The sequence below is a fragment of the Ambystoma mexicanum genome, chromosome 3p (assembly GCF_040938575.1).
Source record: "Ambystoma mexicanum isolate Mex_15411 chromosome 3p, UKY_AmexF1_1, whole genome shotgun sequence".
Classification (NCBI taxonomy): domain Eukaryota; kingdom Metazoa; phylum Chordata; class Amphibia; order Caudata; family Ambystomatidae; genus Ambystoma; species Ambystoma mexicanum.
This window is the reverse complement of record NC_090925.1, coordinates 802,140,364-802,159,153: the sequence shown is the minus strand read 5'-3', so window position 1 is coordinate 802,159,153 and position 18,790 is coordinate 802,140,364. Positions and strand designations below refer to the sequence as shown.

The following is an 18,790-nucleotide window of genomic DNA, read 5'->3' as shown; positions in this document are numbered from 1 at the left end:
TTCCACCCACACAACCACATATTTGTGCCAACATTATGTGACCAAAAAGATGTAGGATTTTTCACATTCAAAAATAATAATTTGCATAACAAAGACATCACAGGAAAATACAAAACATACATTGTTGGCACCATTAAAGCATTCTAAAACACACAACCCATCAAACAGCAAAACATGGAAAGATGTTCACACAGAGCTGGTAGGCAATGTTTGCCAATGCTCTGTAGCAGCAGCTGGGCAATACATGTGTATTCCTGAAGTGCAAGTTGAACACTGAATGACATGGAGACTGATACCCCCGTCAGTCTGATAGGCAGATGCTGTGTGATGGTGTTACGATCTGCCACTTGCCTTCACTGGTGGTTCACCTCCTAAGTGTTGTACCGGCAAGAGTGCAGGACAGAGTCTTGCAGCGGTCAGGTCACTGGATTGGTCTGGGCCCATTCAAAGTAATCACCTACGAGCCCACTGTATAGACAGAATAATGAATGTGTTGCATGCTTTGTCCTGCAGCCTGCCTTAGAGTCACATAAATTACCTGCCACTGTAAAAAGCAGTAGGATCTATCACCCAAATCTGTAGGTGGTAGGACTTCTTAAAAAGCAGCAGCCTAATGCCTAAATCTGTTGGGTTGGCAAATATGCAACCATATTTACCCACTGATCCACCCGTCCACACAACATATGCATTCACACTCAACTACAAAATAAAAAACAACGCCAGATCTATTGGCTTTGCCCATAGTTGTTATTTTAAAGGACCACAACCCGTTGTCCCTTTTTGATGTGCGAGCTTTGTTGTATGTAGTCCAGCATCATTCACGCCAATCCTCCCGGGTTAGGCGGGAGACACACGATGTTTGTATTAAAAATGTTACTTTCTCCCTCTTAAAATAATTCCAGCCCAGTGCATTCCAAAGACAAAATTAAATTCTCCCGCTTTTTGTGACAGAAGCTCCCTCCCAGGTGGTGCAAAATGACGGCAGCTATGCAGCATGGATAGCGGAAGTGGAACCATGTCTACTTTCTGAGCATGAACATTTGACTGCCATAGGAGGAGAACACGCATGTACCATTTCCTGCTGCGCTGAAGGGGGGAAAAAAGCTGTATCTGTCTCGCGGGTCTGGGTGCTCCCTGCGCTGCAGATGAATAGAGAAGCTGCGTCCATCTCCTTGTGTGTGAATGTTTCACGTATGCTTGGCAGGGAGCCCGGGCGGGGAGGCCGCCGCTCGTCGCTGACTTTCCCCGTTATTTCTGCTGCTCCAGGGAAGGAGGGAAAGGTTTCTTCCAGTATGTGCATTTTTCCTGCAGCCGCCCAGGGACGGAAAAGCCCAGTGTCTGTCACCAGACCCTGACTATTTCCGGCTGCTACAGAAGGGGAAATAATCTAATCTGTCACACAAACATATGCACCTCACATCGTGGAAAACAGCTGGGCACTCCTCTGTTCAGGTAGGAGACTCGAACTGCCGTGAGATAAAAAAATGCATGGCTGACAATTCACATAAACGTTCATCAAACATGTGTACAATTAGAACCAAGGACTCGTCTATCCACCCGTGACTTGATTTATGTTGTAAGCATGATTGCAAATGAGACACTACGCACGGATATGTGGACATTTATGACCGCAGGTATATTATAATATTTATATGAAATTAAATCCTAGCAGTCCAACACAAATGACCAGCACGTTCCAAGCTCATGAATGGCCCCAAATGTTAATCCTGCATATACTATAATATGCCACACAGTATATTGAAATATTCTGTTATAAGATACAGAATTATACACTGTTTTAGAATGAATGCTGTACTATATTTGTTGTTTTTAATATTTATTTTATTGCGTATAGCGCGAACCTAGCTCAAAAGCAGTAGAGTGCTTTACAATAGAAGGGTGCCAGCATTTGGCCTGATATTTTATACAGTAGCACAGTTGTAAAATGAGGAAGGGAGGGATTTTTATTCATAAGGCATTCATTTGTTATGTTATGTTGATTTGTACCGCGCACCACTACCACCCAGGGGCAGTCTCCAGGTGCCCTTATTGCTGAGAGAGCCATGCTTTTAGGGTTTTCTGGAACTGGAGGGAATTGGCCGCTGGTGAATTTTTGAACTGGTGGGTTGTAAATGTATGCGCCTAATATGCTTGAGTGACCAAGCGCAGCTAGGGTGCCCGAACCAAACCAGGGGGATTCATGGTTGTTCTCCCGTGGAGAATATTTTTTAAATAATGGGTTAAAATGCTGCATTTTACAGAAGCAACACAGTATGCAATCAATTGTGTATGGTAGCACAAGAAAAATTCAAAAGATGCAAATTACCAACAGTGCCCAGGACGATTTCCCAATGCATTTTCATTACGCCTTTGCCCACAACATATGCTAGTATATACAATATTTTCATGCTATCTGTGCCCATACAAGTCAATGCTTGCTGCAACAAAATGTTATTATTACCATATAAGGACTCCCCGCTCAGTAAAAGAATGCCATGCCACAGAATGACTGCATATCCAGCCGGCTAGACTGGCCTACATTGGATGAAGGCCAGTGGCAAAATTTGTCATGTTTGCTTTACCCTTGAGGCACAGTTAAGATGCACAGTAACCTTGCATCAAGGATAAAGCAAAGTCACGTTAGTCTGTGAGTAGACTGTTCTACATTCAATGTAGGACAGTCTAGCCAAGTAACCACCGCTGTCAACTGACCTGCCACTCGTAAATTTGACCCACAAAAAACTACAAACCCTTGAGGCTGCAAACGTGTAAGAAAATCCACAAGCAGGGCAGGCTGAGAAAAAGAGTAATCAAGTGATACATTTTTTACATGCAAAGCAAGCCTTTCATCTCCATACAACGGCTTTACTGATAACCCTTTCTGCCAGTGACAGACCTTTGACCACTTTTGATCTCTTAAAGTTGGCAGATTTCACAGCCCAGAAGTCTATAGCCTTGCTATCACATCTCCAAAAAAAAAGATTTAAGTGCTTTGGAGTCAGTCACACAAGTTAATGGTGGCTCTATGTTGAAGTAAATACTACATTCTGAAAGTAAACCATGCACTGATACAAAAGTGTTTACAATTGGGTTAATTGTATGTCTAGATAATTGTGTTTGCACTAATCACTACATATATTCATTACTAATGTTTCAGTTTGTCAAGAGCCACTGCTAGCATCCACACAATCCCAGCACAGTTTGGCCCAAGATTACAAGGCATTCCAGTGCAAGCCCATCCGTTCTAATGAGATATTAAAGGGTAACTCAAAGCTAAATGCATTGCACATTTTAGCTGAGTGATGCAAATAAGATGACATGCTTGTCTTTCAAACTAATCACACATCATATCTAATGGTCAGCTCTATTGGGGCAAACACTTATCTATGCTATTAAACACTATTACAAAAATGTAAATAAAAGGGAACTGTTCTTGTTTCTAATTCTAACAGAATTGTCTTCAATGTCGTGGGCTCAGAGTGCATTCTGTCCTTTTCGGGAGATGGATCGAGATGTACAAATGGTGCACATTTTTGGAGTGCAAGCCATGGGAGTGTGAGCAACTCATAAGTGACCCTTGAGCCCACTGTGAAAAGTTGGCATCTATGGGTAATAACACTTGTCATGTTTGCTTTTCCCTTGGTGCACAGTAACTATCTGTGCATCAAGTGTTAAGCAAAGACGAGTGCTATTACGTGGAAAGACTGACCTGCGTTCAATGCAGACAGGGACGGGTGGTGCCAGCCCCTGCCTTTGGAGGGCATAAGCCTCCCACTTTGAGGAAGTTGCAGGAAGAAGGCAGCACTCTGCCTTGATCTCTGAGTGATGCACCCTAGGCTCTGATGGGAAACGGGTGCTAGCAAGATCCTGTCAGATTTCCCACCTGGAAGAACAGACTATTTACATATAAACCTTCATTAACATGGCGGCAGCAGCAAACATACAGTGGCAGAGGACAAAAGCCCACCCAGGTGACATGACTACCCTGTATTTGTAATGACAAGCTTTCACAACTGTCCTACAGCCACCCTTCAAAAACATTTTGAGGCTGGCTCCACCACCGCGCCAGCTCAGGGAGGTGCCCTATTTAAAAGAAAAGCTCCTGGCACCAGCTCCCCCGAGATGGCATAGCAGCAGTGCCCTTTGTAATATAAAAGCTGCCCCCGGCTGGCCTGGCGCCTAAAGTAAGTGAAAAGCTCCTACAACAGGGGCGGGGGCTCTTCACCTACGTAGGGCACCGCTCGAGCACCAACATGAGGGAGTCTTTTTTTTTTACATTGGGTGCCACGGGCACAGTTTTTCCAGCACAAAGGAGTCTTTTTAAAGGCTCCTCCATGCTGGCGTGCTGGAGGCCTATGACGCTCTAGGGCGGCCACAACTAAGGCCGGCCCTGAATGTAGGCCAGTCTAGCCAAATCATGTTTGCTTTACCCTTGATGGACAGTAATTGTGCATCATTGGTAAAGCAAAGATAAGTGTTATTACGTTGACAGAGTGGCCTACATTCACATTCAATGTAGGCCAGCCTATTCACGTAATAATACTTCATTTAACAGTTTTGCTTTACCCTGGATGCATGGTACCAGTGCTCCAAATAAGAGTTGGGAGTAAAATTATTTTTATGTAAGTAGAAATATAAGTCCAATTCCCAATGAAAGTATTTTATAAGTGTGTAAAAATATGTTTTAATTGAAAAACAGAAATGTTTTTGTAATATATTCCCAAATACAAACTACAAAAGCTAGTGGTCCAGTTTCCCAGTGCTAGCAGCCAAGACCGGGAATTCCCTGCCCCCAGCACTAAAAGCTGAACCCTCTTTTTGGTCCTTCAGAAACAAGGAAAAACGTGGCTCTTCTCCCAGCTTAATTAAGGACTACAAACTACCTCAGCACACCTCCCATGCTTACTTGAGTGTCTGTGGCTAGATATGTAACACTACGTGCCTGCCACTCTAGTTTTTGTTCTTGCACCCATATCTATTTCCGTATTTAACTCTCCTGCCAGGCAAGGCACATTATCTTGATCTTTAACATAAGTTAACTGCCTACCTCTCTTTCTCTGTATTGGATTAACTTTAGGCCTGTAAGTTTAGCAGTGTACTACATGCATGTAACAACTGTTGTATATGTAAGCAGAATCACCCACATACCTTTGGGTTACGTGTGCTGTATTAACAAATAAACAAACCAAACTAATATTTATTTCTTTGCAACTAGTTATTCATGCACATTAAAAGATACAGGTTTACTTCTTCCAATCAGGCAGTTAAAATAATCATTCCTACCTGTGGTACTACTGGTCCAAACATATCCATGGAGCTGTAAGGGTGACAGCAGGGGCTCAAGATTCTAGATGTTTTTTTCCTATTTTTTGTTGGGAGTATTTTTACTCCCTATTTTGATTTTATGAGAGTATTTGCAAATGTATAGGGAGTAAAAGTGGCAAATTCACCCCTTATCTATAGGGCTGCATGGTAATATCTGTATCCAGGGTAAAGCAAAAAGAATGCCTTGCCCAAAGCAGCCGCCACCCCTACTTACACACACACATGCAACACAAAAACACTTTGACCCATACATTCAAATACCATTCACACAAAACAAACCCAGACATACAATCCATACATGCATAAACATTAAATAAAATAAATACACTTACCTTGCCTGCATGCACCCACACACGCCCACGCAGGCACGGGGAGGACCAGATGACCCTCCCCTCCCACTGGGATGTAGGCACACTGTCTGACAGGAGAGACTCCTCTCCAATCAGGCAGCGTGTCTACGCTGAGGGCGTAATAATGAGAGCCGGCAGGGCCATTCCTCCGACGCCGGCTTCCATTATTTGCTGCTACTTTCACTGCAGAGCCCAAAGGCTATACAACGACAAAAATAATTGCTTAGTGTGCAGCGCGCCCCTGAAGAGAGGCAAGCACCACAGTACCCTGTGAAAATAAAGGACACTGGGGATTGTGCTGCCTGTCACTCAGGCGAGGTGACTGTCTATCGCTAAGCAGGGGGGCAGTGCTTCTCCAACCGTAGTGGCTGGCCGCCACTGCTGGTGGATGATGTGGGCATTTCAAGCCTCTGCCGGAATTGAGTTCCAGAAGGTCGAGGCATGGAAGCAGAAGGACTTTTTGCGAGTCTTGTTCATACGGGTGAGCTTAGACGCCATCCTTTTGATAGTTTTGCTACATGATGTTTGAGAGCCTCCAGTGGTGTGGAGTTTAGCTGCCAAGTATGTTGGTGTTGCTTTCAAGACTGCTTTATAGGTGATAAATGCGATTTTGAATTTGATCCTGGCGGGGTAGTGCGAGCCAGTGAAGGGCAAGCAGAGTTGCAGAGATACGGTCAAATTAATTTGAGGGAATGTGTAATGAGATGCTGTGACATAGTGGGCCGCCTTGATGAGGGTGGGGGCAATTGAGGGAATGGATGCCCAGTAAAGAGGGTGTTTCCCATGTTGATGTGGGAGATCACAAAGACTTGGACCGCTGCAGAAGTCATGCACTTGGTGAAGAGTTGGATTTTTGATGAGAGTGTGGAGATCTGTAGCCAAGCATTTGGGGCATTTTTGGCTATGTGCTTTTGAAAGGAAAGGCTGCAGTCAATAATGAAGCCCAGGAATGTGGCTGAGTTTGAAAGCTCAGCGTTGAATTGTTCCAGGCGCATGCTATCCAACCATTGTTGCATGAGTTTTTTGTTTAGTGGCAGGACTAATGAGGACGAATTCTGTCTTGGTGGGGTTCCGGTTTAGGTAGGCTTTTGAAATCCATGTATGGATGTTAGACAGGCATTTGGGGAGGCGAGCAATGTCCTGGAGACCACTGACCTTAAGGTACAGCTGAGTGATGTCAGCATGCTGATAGATGCCTATGATGGGTTTAATTTAAGATAGTTGTCAACGGTTCCATCTATAGATTGAAGACGATTGTGGAGAGGACTATATGGTTTGTGTGCTGTAGTATTTCTATGAATTAATGATATATACTATAGTTTACTGCAGTATACTCAGCTAAACTACAGTCATCTTTAGTAAAACCTACAGTACATGATGTGTGACTCTAGTATTGTGTAATATATTCTGCAGTACATAGTACAGTACTGTGTAGTATTACAGTACTATACAATTTTTTGAAGTTATTTCTGTACTAAATGGTTTCCAAACTGCGGGTATTCGTACACATGTACAGTATATATTACAGAGTTCTACAGTAGTCACAGCTGAACTGCAATCCTTTCTAGCAGAAACTGTAGTACATGAACTGTCTCTTAGATAGTGAAATATATTCTGCAGTTTAATGTAGAGCACTGCAGAAATATGCATTTGTTTGTAATACATACTGTTGCTTATGGTTTCCACACTATGTGTACACTAGAGTTTCTGCTGTATTCACATTAAACTGAAGCAGGCTGTATAGCTCAGTGCAACATTTGACTTTCGAAAACTGGACTATGCTGTTCACATACTCTGTTCGGTCTTCCCGACCCTTTTTATCCTTTCAAAATCGATACATTGAGTACTATAAGTGGGAAATAATAATTACACCAATTATTTTAGCGCTTAGCAGCATATCTTCATGAAGCACTTTATAGATCAGATGATTATTAGTACCTGGAAGTAATATTTTTGTAATAATGTCTCTCTTTGCATCATTATTCTACACAATATGACCCTTTTCTATGGAAGCATCAAACACACTGAAACTCCTAGGACAGGTAGACTGAGGCAGTGCGAATCAGTGGATTTGTTAAGTGGATGGGAATGCATCAGTCCATACTAAGGGCTAGGTGTGTGCCAAAAATGAATATGGACAATTTCAAAGTAACTTTCTTTCTTTCCATTGAAATGTTCATGAAACTTAATTAAAACTTATATGCGAGTTTATATATGACCAGATTAGTTGCTTGCTAATTTAGGTGAACTTTAATTGACAGCAAAATGTTTCTAATGTTCCTATGCAAAGTGCCAGTGTCGCTATTGCTTTAACAGAAAGAGACGGAAAGCTACCATGGGGTATCTACAGTATATTTTCTTCCGTATACTGCTGTATTTTCTAGTGGAATACAAGATTATGATATGGTACTCCAAGTAAAAATGTGCACACATACATCTTCTGTTTGCACTTCTTTTTTGGGGAGAAATCAGAGTCAATTTGGTCCTGCCAGAGGGTTTTGAGAGGTTTATAGATTGCCATAACGATTATTTGTATAGGTTATCCATACTCTTTTGTACAATTCACCCAATGTTTGAGGGGGCATGACTATTGTGAGGCCTAGCGACCTTGCAGGATGGTAGCCCCCGGCCTCTGCAGAGACACAAACATGTGTTCCGTCTGGGCTCCGCCTGCACTCTGCAGCACATGCGCGGGTAAACCCCTTTATTCACTGCGGCAGGGTTGCGTCACTCCATCGCGGACATCACGTGACTTACGTTACCACATCCCTCCTTTTTCATTACAATGAAAACATTATCACACAACCAAACAGGATCATGCAGCATCACATCGAAACTTAACATGATTGCAGCTAAACCTCAAAACGTCACACTTGTAACAGTCTGTGCCTTACTCCAGTTCAGTGTTAACAACATATTAATCTTCAAGCACATAGTCCTTCAGGCGTGATGGACGGCATCGGGACTCCCTCTGTGGATATCTCCTACCTACACGTCCTCGGAACTCGTCCTCCCAACCTGTGCTCGTATCTGGCATACCTTCAGGGCTCCAGGAGCCTTCAAGTTGCAGGTCAGTCTCACCCTGCATTGGGCTTTGGTCGACTGGGTGATGGCCACTGAGCCTCTTCAAGAAGCTGGAGTTGTGGGTCACTGTCTTATTCCCATCAGATGCGGTCACCATGGACCCTTTCACTCCTACCACAGCCAGTATCTGAGGGTCATAGGGCAAAAAGATTTTTCCTTCCGGGTGCTCATCCCCCAGCGATATGTCAGGCGGTCGCAGCTTCCTCCAAATGTTCTCCCTCTCATTCCGCCTCTGGCGGTCATCAGCTACCTGCTCATTGATCACCCCGGTTCTCAGTCTGTGCCATCTGGTAGGAGACCGTGCAGGCATCTCTGGAATATGACCACTGCGGTGGCCACACCAGAGGACCTGTGTGGAGTCGCCCTGTACTCACTCAGAAACTGAAAGAGGGCTCGATGCAAAGATTGCCCCTGCCCCAGAGATATTCTGAACACTTTGTTCAGCATCCGCATGAAGCGCTCAGCTTCCCCACTAGCTCTGGGCCATAGAGGAGAGATCTTCTGGTGTCTTGACTCCACACTAACTCAAGAAGGTTGCAAAACTCTCACCTTGGAAGAGCGGGCCGTTGTCAGTGAACACCTCCTCCGGGAACCCATACGACGCAAACATCTTTCCCACCGCTGGTACATTGTTCTCAAACGATGTTGACTCAATGAACTCTGCTTCCAGGTATTGGCTCCATTCGTCAATCACCACAAGGAAGTGTGTCTCTCTTCCTACCGAGCCAAAGTCCATATGCACCACATCCCACGGTTTTGTCCCCCTTGGCATGGACTCAATCTGGGGTTCCTTCTGCATAGGGGCTGCAGCCTGGCACCATATGCAGTTCCTCACAAACTCGTCGACGAGGAGTCCCCGATTGGGGAACCACACCTTTAGCCTTAGCCGTGACTTGGTTTTGGCAGACCCCTGATGCCCATGATATGCCAGAGCTATGACCTTGTCCACCAGCGTGGCGGTACCACAATTTTCTGGCCCCTCAACAGAAGCCCCAACTCAGAGAAGAACAACTCATTCCTCACCTTCCAGAGTTGCTCTAGCGCGACCTTCACCTCTTGTGTGCGCCTGTCCAACCCCATAAGGGCCCATTTCCAGTCGCCTTTGCTGAGAGCTTCCTGGAGCAAACAGAAGCATTCGTCGTCGGCAGAGTGGTCTGCCATCTCCTGCACTGACATGGAGTTTGGTACATTAGACTCCACAACCATTTTCACATACTCCTCGACATCCATGTCTGTGTCCTCTGCTTTGGACTTCCCAGGGTGCCTGGACAGATAATGTGCGGCATTGTTTGCCCCTGGCCGATATATCAGAGAGACATCGTACCGAGGAGTGCCAGCATCCATGGCTCAATGCGTGCTGGGAGCTTCGATGATGATCCTGCTAGTATGGGTAGTAGCGGTTTGTGATCCGTCTCCACCATCACTGGCCTTTTTCAGTATGTAGACCCGGAAATGTATGCACCCCCATGGCAACACCAGGGACTCCCGCTCTATTTGGGAGTATCATTGCTCAGTGTCCATCAGCGCCCTGCTTGCAAATGCTACTGGCAAGACGTCTCCTTTTGAGTTCTGCTGGATCAATACCGCTCCCAGTCCAAACGGGCTTGCATTGACTACGATCTCTGATGCCATGGCTGGATTGAAGAATGCCATGGTGCTTTCAGTAGTCAGGGCTGTCTTAATCTCTTCGAGCTCATTCTGTTCGAGCGGGCCCCACTGCCATGTGCATTCCTTCTTGGTTAGGTTTTGCAGTGGCTCTGATAGTGTTGCTAGGTTCCGGATAAAGCGCCCGCAGTATTACACCATACAGAGAAAGCTTCCCACCTCGGTGACTTACTCTGGTGGCACCGCTTCCTTGATGTCCTTAACCTTCTTGGGGTCCGGCAACACTCCACCTTACTGGAATACAAAGCCAAAGAACAAAATGTTCTCTTTGAAAAAGTCACACCTTTCCTTGTGGCGAGTCAGACCCAGTGACCGGATCTTTTCAAGTGTCTTCTCCAGTCTCTCCATGTGCTCGATTTCAGACACAGCGAACACCAAGATGTCATCACTAATGTTAATCAGTCCGGCCAGGTCGGCCAGTAATCCCCCCCGAATGTTTTGTAAAACTTTTGCAGCCGGCGATACACCAAAACTAAGCCTCTTGTATCTATACAGGCCTGTGTGGGTTGTAAATGTCGTGATGTATTGCGACTCGGGTGTAGGACCACCTGATGATAGCCAGCTCTTAAATCCAACTTAGAGAAGACCTTCGCCCATTGTAATTTCACAATTATGTCATGCAGGGTGGGCGTGATGTGACATTCTCGCTTGATGGCCTTGTTGGGAAGGCGCATGTCCACACAAATCTGGACTGAATCTGGTTGTTTTGGCTTGCGGGCCACCACGATTGGTGACACTCACAGGGTTGGCCCCTCCACTGTCTCAATGATGTCCATATCGACTAGATGTTCTATTTCCTTGTCCACTTGGTCCCTGAGATTGAAAGGGACCCTCCTGTGTTTGAGTGTGACGGACGGATGGATTTGTCTATGTGCAGCTTGACAGGGTCTCCTTTTAAATTACCCACACCAACAAATACTTCCTCAAATCTCTGCAGCAGCTTGTGGATATCTTTGTAGACCCCATACGCAAAGCTGACAATCTTCAGGGCCTCAGCTGCAGCACAACTTAATGGAGTGTCTTTGCTGACGTCGGTTACAATGAATCTCACCTTGATGTTGTTTGGCCCATGCCCCACTCTCGACACAAAGGCCCCTTTTAGGGGAAGCGGTTGTTTGCCGCCAAAAGTAAAGATCCTTACTTTCACCTGTGCTAGGGGCGGTGGACGTGGTAGTCCCTCATAGTGTTCCACTGCCATTACACTCACGGATGCACCAGTGTCTATCAAAACAGGGATCTCGCAGCCATCTACCGATGCTGCATATCTCGGCTGTCTCTTTTTCTTATTTCTCAAGTCACTGAGGATGGAGATGAAAAAAAGTCTTCCTCCTCATCCTCGGGGCCTGGGTCGTGCGCTTCCTGATCCTTATCCTGGTCCACCCGTGCAAGTCTTGGGAAACATTTCTGAGCAAAGCTGCTCGTTTTGGCAGAGCCTTGTGGTGTGGCAACAGGCCCTGGGGCTTTACACTTGCACGCAAAGTGGTGCACTGATCCACATCTCCCACACCTGTGCCCGTTTGCAGGGCATTAATTTGTATACAGGAGGTCGTACCCGCAAAGCGTGCATTGATCCATTGTTTCCGGCCCCCTGTCTCTCCTACGACCCATTCCTCGCCGACCACCTCTGGCGCCTTGCTGGCATCCAATGGCGCATACATCCCATTTCCAGGATCCTCACCAGGGTGAGTCCCGGCTCCCTCAGGATTTGTCTCCTCAGTTTTCCTGAGGCACATCCTTGAATCGGCTGGTTGCGCACCATCTCTTCCTCACTAGTCCAAGCGCACGTGGTTGCTAGGTGTCTTAACCAGCCATGGAATGAGTCCAGCGACTTGTCGTCCCACTGCTTAGCTGCACACATCATGAACCTCTCGTAGTCCAAATTTGCCAACGGGATGAAATGGTCCCTCCGAGAGTTGTTCGCAGCATTGTATGAGCCATCTGCCGGATTCAATGTCTCAAATAGCTTCAGCACCACTGGGCCAGCCGCGTACAGTATCAAAATGCACCCTCATGCGCTCCAAAAATGGTGCTGGAGGTGCACATGAATTTCCTTAACTGGGAAGTCTCATCCTCCTTTCACACAGCATTACAGGGCCTGTCTCACCTTCCCTTTCTGTGCCTGCAGAGCTGCGATCGAAGGGAGCGTTCCGACCCCTCTGTCAGCACAGTTGATTGCACATGTAGATTAGGGAAAGCGTCCTCCTTGTCGCCATTGTTGTGAGGATTAGCAGCCTTGCAGGATGGGATGGTTGGCCCCGGCCCCCACAGAGACACAAACACACGTGCGTTCAGTCTGGGCTCCGCCTTTACTGTGCAGCGCATACGCGGGGAAACCCCTTTATTCACTGCGGCGAAGTTGCATCACTCCGTCGTGGGCGTCACGTGACTCACGTCACCACAATGACTGTAATCACCCAAGAATGTTCACATTTTTCCACAGAACGGTATCAACATAACACTGTTATATCCTAAGAGAGCCAGTTTGTTCAGTGATATAGTCTTTGGCCAATAAACTCATGTTCCAAATGAAAATCCCATAAGAACATGATTCGGCTCTAAGGTTTTGTTTGGAATCCCTGCAGAAACATATTTGCATGAATACATGCACAATTATTCTGCAAATTATACCTACACCACTTGCTGCAGTACTACATTATTCACAGTATATTTACCATGATCGCTATGTTTGTATATAAAGTTACGTTTACAGTACGACTACAGTCTATATGGTAGTATACAAATCAGTACCTGTACTGCGCCTAATACTATATATAGTAGTATAAACTATAGTCTTTACTATTGTAATTGGTTTCGACCAATCTGTAGATTACTGCAGCATACTTTGGCCCTAAGATTGCATTACTTTTACTAAAGTATACTTGCAGTATTCATAATACAGTTTATTGCAGATTTGTTTTTTTAATGGGCACTAGGAGCCCCTTCTGTGAACTGTAAAGGGCGCTGGAAAGTTCAGAAACAGTGAGGCTGTTTCTTCATGCCTGTGTTTACCCTGCTGACCTGCAACCCCAGTGTGGGGAGCTATGGCCCCTCTTTTTGTAAGGTATGTGTGACCACCACCATTCCCGCTGCAGTAAAGTACTACGTCCTTTTTAATACTACGACGGTGGATGTACAAAGAAAAACATTTAGGTAGACATTGGGCTATATAGTTGGATCTCACAGGTGTTTGTTATTAGGTGTCGGCGCTTGCTCCCCCAAGCTTGTAGCTGCAACCCTTGGATACCCTTTGGTGCTCCTGACATTGTCCATGCGACCCATGGATGTGCAAGGGACAGAAGGCCGACAGGGCTTTCATCTATCGAGTGAATCTGTGAAACGCGAGGCTGTTTAAGGAGACATGGGGCCTCATTCTGATATTGGAGTTAGCCATGGTGCTATTAGCACCATGGCTGCCTCCAATACCGGGTCTGGGTCCAGTCTGGATGAATGGGGACTTACTGGGTCATTCTGACCCTGGAGGACCCGGTAAGTCCCCATTCAACCAACCATTCCCCATTCCCATTTGAGCCCCCATAGGGCTCAATGGGAATTGGCGCTAATTACGGGCCTGCAAATAGCGGGCCCGTAATTAGCGCCCTGGTCCCTGAGCGTGATCCGTAAAGGACGTGTGGTCAGACCAAACGTTTTTTGCGGTTCCCGCTAAGGGACCTCGGAAGTGGGCCGTAAGGGTTTAACGGCACCGGTCTCCATACCGGTGACCGTTATCCCTTACCGCCCAAGTCGGAATGAGGCCCATAGTCCCTCGGCCCAGCTTTCATCTCTGTCTCCAAATGTTCCGAAATTAAACATCCTTGCAGTGCTCTCACACTCCTGAAGTGGCAGTGATACATCAAAAAAACCATATGTATGTTTACTTGCAATCCTATTTTTACCCACTACTATGGCTTTTATATAAGTGAGAAATAGTGCCAGGCTATAATGCAATAGCTAATCCCCCACACTAACGTGAGATGGGGGTTTAGATTCTATTAAAGACAAGGAGGCGATTATTATGCATTCTAATCTTTACTCTGAAACCACAGCAGCAAAGAAAAAACTTTACAAACAAAAAAGTTTAAAACAGAACTAAACAGAGTTCAATGTCAATGCAAGGGGGAACTCCCCAATCCATCATGGAGGACAGGTCATGCCCTGCAGGAGGCCAATGAGCAGGGACCCTTCCTTATATAAGTCCATTACTCTAAACCCAACCCCTCTTTCTGTAGCTGTCTTGAACCAGACGTCCACTGCACAGATCAGATGATAAACGATGAAGGCAAATCCAGCGAAGCTCTCGTACCACGCACTCCATAACTTGAAGCTGTGAGCCACCCTCCTGCTCAAAATCTCAACTCGTAGCTGTAAAACAAGCAAGAAGGGTGGGTGGATGGGAAGACCAACAAACCAAAGACTGTTCTTTCTTAAAACATCTGTGTACATGCGTGTCATAACTGTCATATCATATCATACCCAGGGTGGGTGGGTGGGATAATAATCACATCCTTGTCTTTAATAGAATCTAAACCCCCATCTCACGTTAGTGTGGGGGATTAGCTATTCTATGACAAGACAGGAGGCTCATATTATGCAAGTTTAAAGCCCTTGCATCCCATTAGTGCAACATAATCAATACAATAGACAATGTAATAAAATAATAGGAAAGAAATGTTTTAAATGCTTTCATTAAATCAATCAGCTGACTGCAAGAGAATTGCCCAAGACTAGGCTGCCCCAATAACTGACTTAAAAGGCATAGCCAAATCCACTGTAAGAAAACAGGAAGATGTGCTAATTCCAGCGACCCTACCAGCCACCAAAACCAACTGGTTAAAAGAAGGGGAAAACATTGAAAAAAGCTATCCTATACTAAACAGGTTAGGAAAAAACCCCTTCTGAAATAAAACGCATCTGTTGTCCAATCAAACCTTAAAACAGTAAAGCTCACACCCTCTTTGGGAACCTGGATAGCAAACCAAAGAAAAGAAGCACCCAGCTCTCCTGGAGATAAAGAAAGTACCCCATAGGGGTGAAAGTTTTGTAGGGCTCCCTCCCATGCGTTAAAGGAAGATATTGTAGTAGCAACAGAGCATGTCCCATAACTACACTGGGAAAACCAGGTGGGAGTAAAAGTAATTTTAATAATTTGTAAGAGGACGACCCATCCTGAGCGGAGCAGAAAACAATAGACTAACCCCCAATTGTCTTAAGACATGTGTGTATACTAAGGAAGGATGACTTCTGGAGACAGAAGCAGAATTGAAGAGAGATGGGCCATACCAGAGAAGCTGAACCTGTCAAACCATCAACACGGAGACCCACAGACCTCCCGCGTTCGCGAAAAGGACTCTGCTACCATGACAAAAGGCAGATATTTACCCACCTGACCCCTAAGAGGCCAAACATTGCAAGGAGAAAAATGTATTTTACAACCAAACGTTCCCATTATATTGATATGTAAACTCCTTTGTATATATGCCCGGTGCTTGAACCTTGTTCTCTCCTCTCCGGGTGATAAAACCCCTAGAGGATCAAAAACTAACCGAAGGAGAACTCCTAAATTCCAAAGTCTTAGCAAGACTGTAACTGCAAAGAACCGATCGCTAAGCAGTTAAACTGGAGTTGCACACCAGAAGAGGTCTAACCTCTATTTAATCTAATTTGAAGATCCCTGAAGCTCACAGCACCCTGAGCTGGCACCGTATTGCAAAAACAAACTCTTGTGAAAACCCAAAGGTCCACCTGCCCTGCAGGTGACCAGGAGAAACAAGTCATTAACTAAATATATATCCCAGCCCACTGGGAATCGCACTGACAGACACCTTCTGATAGTTAATGTAGAGACGCTGGAACGCATCGTGATAGAGGGTCATAATAATCTGATGGGAGATTAGTATCACTCCCAGACCCCACTATCCCACCGAGGGATATTGAGATTTCCCAAAGGAGGAGGACCCTCCCCACATATCCAAGGGAAAAAACCTTGCAACCCCAGAAGAAGGCTACCCTGAGGACCATATTAAAGCCCTGCTGTACACCGCTAAGAGAAAACTAAATACACGCTTGTACTTCAACCAAACCCTTGACCGTGGACGGGTCCCCCTTAGTTTATTGAAATACCAGGGATTAGCGCAAAGGAAAGTAACTGACAGGAGGGAAATGCTCAGCGCGAGTATCATGATGGAATCTCCCCCAGGGATGGCGAAAAAAGGAATGAGAGGGGAAAGAACTCTGGGATAATTATTAATGCCCCGTAAATGAAAGGTTGTGCAATAAACCTGGGACCACAGACCCCTCAAACCCTGAGGTCCGAGTCTCTGAATCCGTGAGAGGCTGACTGGCCACTAAGGGAATCAGGGGAAGGAAAATCAAGCACATAGTTCATAGCAAAACATCACTTATATAGTACTACGACCCTCAGGTATACGAGTGGTGCTTATCACTACAACGAACAGAGTGTGGTGTGAGGTGTTCACTTATCGATCTCAGCAGGATAAAAGACTGATTTAGACCCTTCCCAATTAGGGACCTGTATCCATACGGTCAGCACGGATGTGAAAACTCCATTCTATCCTCTGCACTGTAGAAAATAAAATATGTCTATATATATATAAATATATATATACCCAATGAAAGAGGTTAATCAACGCTCTTGAGGGTACCGAAGCCTGCTTGAACTCCTCGAGCAGAGGAGAAATTGCAACACCTGTTAGACGGTTAGCTGAACCACAGGCCAAGCCTTGGGAGGAAATCCCTGGGCAGGCGCCATAAAATCATTATTTGGCAACTCGTCTGTTAGATATCATCAAGTGTTTCCAAATACTTCCTCCAAGTAGAACCTGGTTGCTGAACTTGCCATGCCTCACAACTGAGCAGCTCCTCTCGAGCTGACCCTGTCTCCACCAATAGTTCCAATAGAATAATGAATGTCCAAAGGGACAAATAGTAAGGGAAACACATCCCCCATAAAGAGAGCTTCAAGCCCTGCAGACATCAATAGAGGCATAACGCAACCTGTTTTCTTCCTCATGTTAGGAGAAAATACTGCAGCTTAATAAGCACAGGTATTGGGTGGAGCAATTGATATCGGGAAAAACAAAACCTAAGGAAAGGACTGAGTTGTCCTGAAACTAACCAAGGTAAAGGGCAACCGAATTTTAACTAAAAAGGCGAAGGTGAACACCAGCGGCTAGAGAGGAAGTTACAACCTCCCACATGGGTCTGTATACAACAACCTCCACACACTCTTTTCTTTAAAGTACTTAATACATAAATAAATATATAACATGTCCAAGAAGAGGGGTACGCCCTCACAGGGGTCTGGACCCCCAGCCCTTATAGAAGCTGATACTTACCGAGCTATGCGGGCTACTGAGCATTCTGAAAATGCAAATGTGTTCCAGTCAACACTTAAACCTAGTGGTTATCCAAAGTACACTGAGTAAGTGCGTCTCAACTGCTCACCCTAGCAGGGTGTGGCAACCAGCAGTACACGAGGGAGTTCCTCGCAGTAGAAACCAGGCAAAGCCTGAAAACCAAGCAGGTTATGGCGTGCTTACAGTAAGACAATGACCTCTGCCATATGCAGCACTTAAACAAAGTTGCCAACCTTAAGGGAGGAAAACACTGAGCAAGTGCACCTCCAACTGCTCGCCCGAGCAGGTCTTGATAACCAGCAGTACACAAGGGGGTAACCTCGCATTAGCACTCAGGCAGAACCTGAACCCGAGCAGGTTATGGCACAGCAACAGCCATATGCAGCACGCAACAAAGTTGCCGACTTTAAGCCAGGAATACACTGAGCACGTGTACCTCAAACTGACCACCACAGCAGGGTGTGGAACCAGCAGTATACGAGGGGCCACCTCGCAGCAAAAACACAGGTAAAACCTGCCACCGAGCAGGTGACGGTACCCCTCCAGGGAGAATAATGACATCTGCCCCCAGCCGCAAGTAAACAAAAAACTGCCAAGTTTAAGGGAGGAATACAACGAGCCAATATACCTGAAACCGCTCACCCCAGCAGGGTGTGGAAAACCAGCAGTAGACAAGGGGTTAACCTCGCAATAGAACTCAGGCAGAATCTGAAACCGAAATAGGGTATCGCCCCTACAGTGAAGGCAAATCACCCATGCCCTGAGTAGCACTGAAATAAATAAATAAAAAGCAGCAGAATGGCAGCGTATGAGGCTCTTCAATAGGCGAACTGGTGCAAATATAGGCTGAAAGTATCAATAAAACACCACATCAAATATCTATTTTTAAATATATAAATACACACATGTCAATACAAATAAATAAAGGTATAAATGCACATCCATATGTGTACACTGCCAATGGCGGCAGCGAACCCAGGTCCCTCTGCATGG

General features: G+C 45.6%; 1 protein-coding gene across 1 annotated transcript in view; it reads left to right on the top strand.

The window, feature by feature from the left end:
- Positions 1–1,005: 1,005 nt before the first annotated feature.
- The window catches only part of LOC138580902 (zinc finger protein 25-like), a 174,572-nt gene continuing 156,787 nt past the window's right edge, over positions 1,006–18,790 (top strand). The window contains exon 1 of the mRNA XM_069651818.1: positions 1,006–1,452. The gene's annotated coding sequence lies outside the window, so the exon portion shown is untranslated. The remainder of the gene's footprint in view (positions 1,453–18,790) is intronic.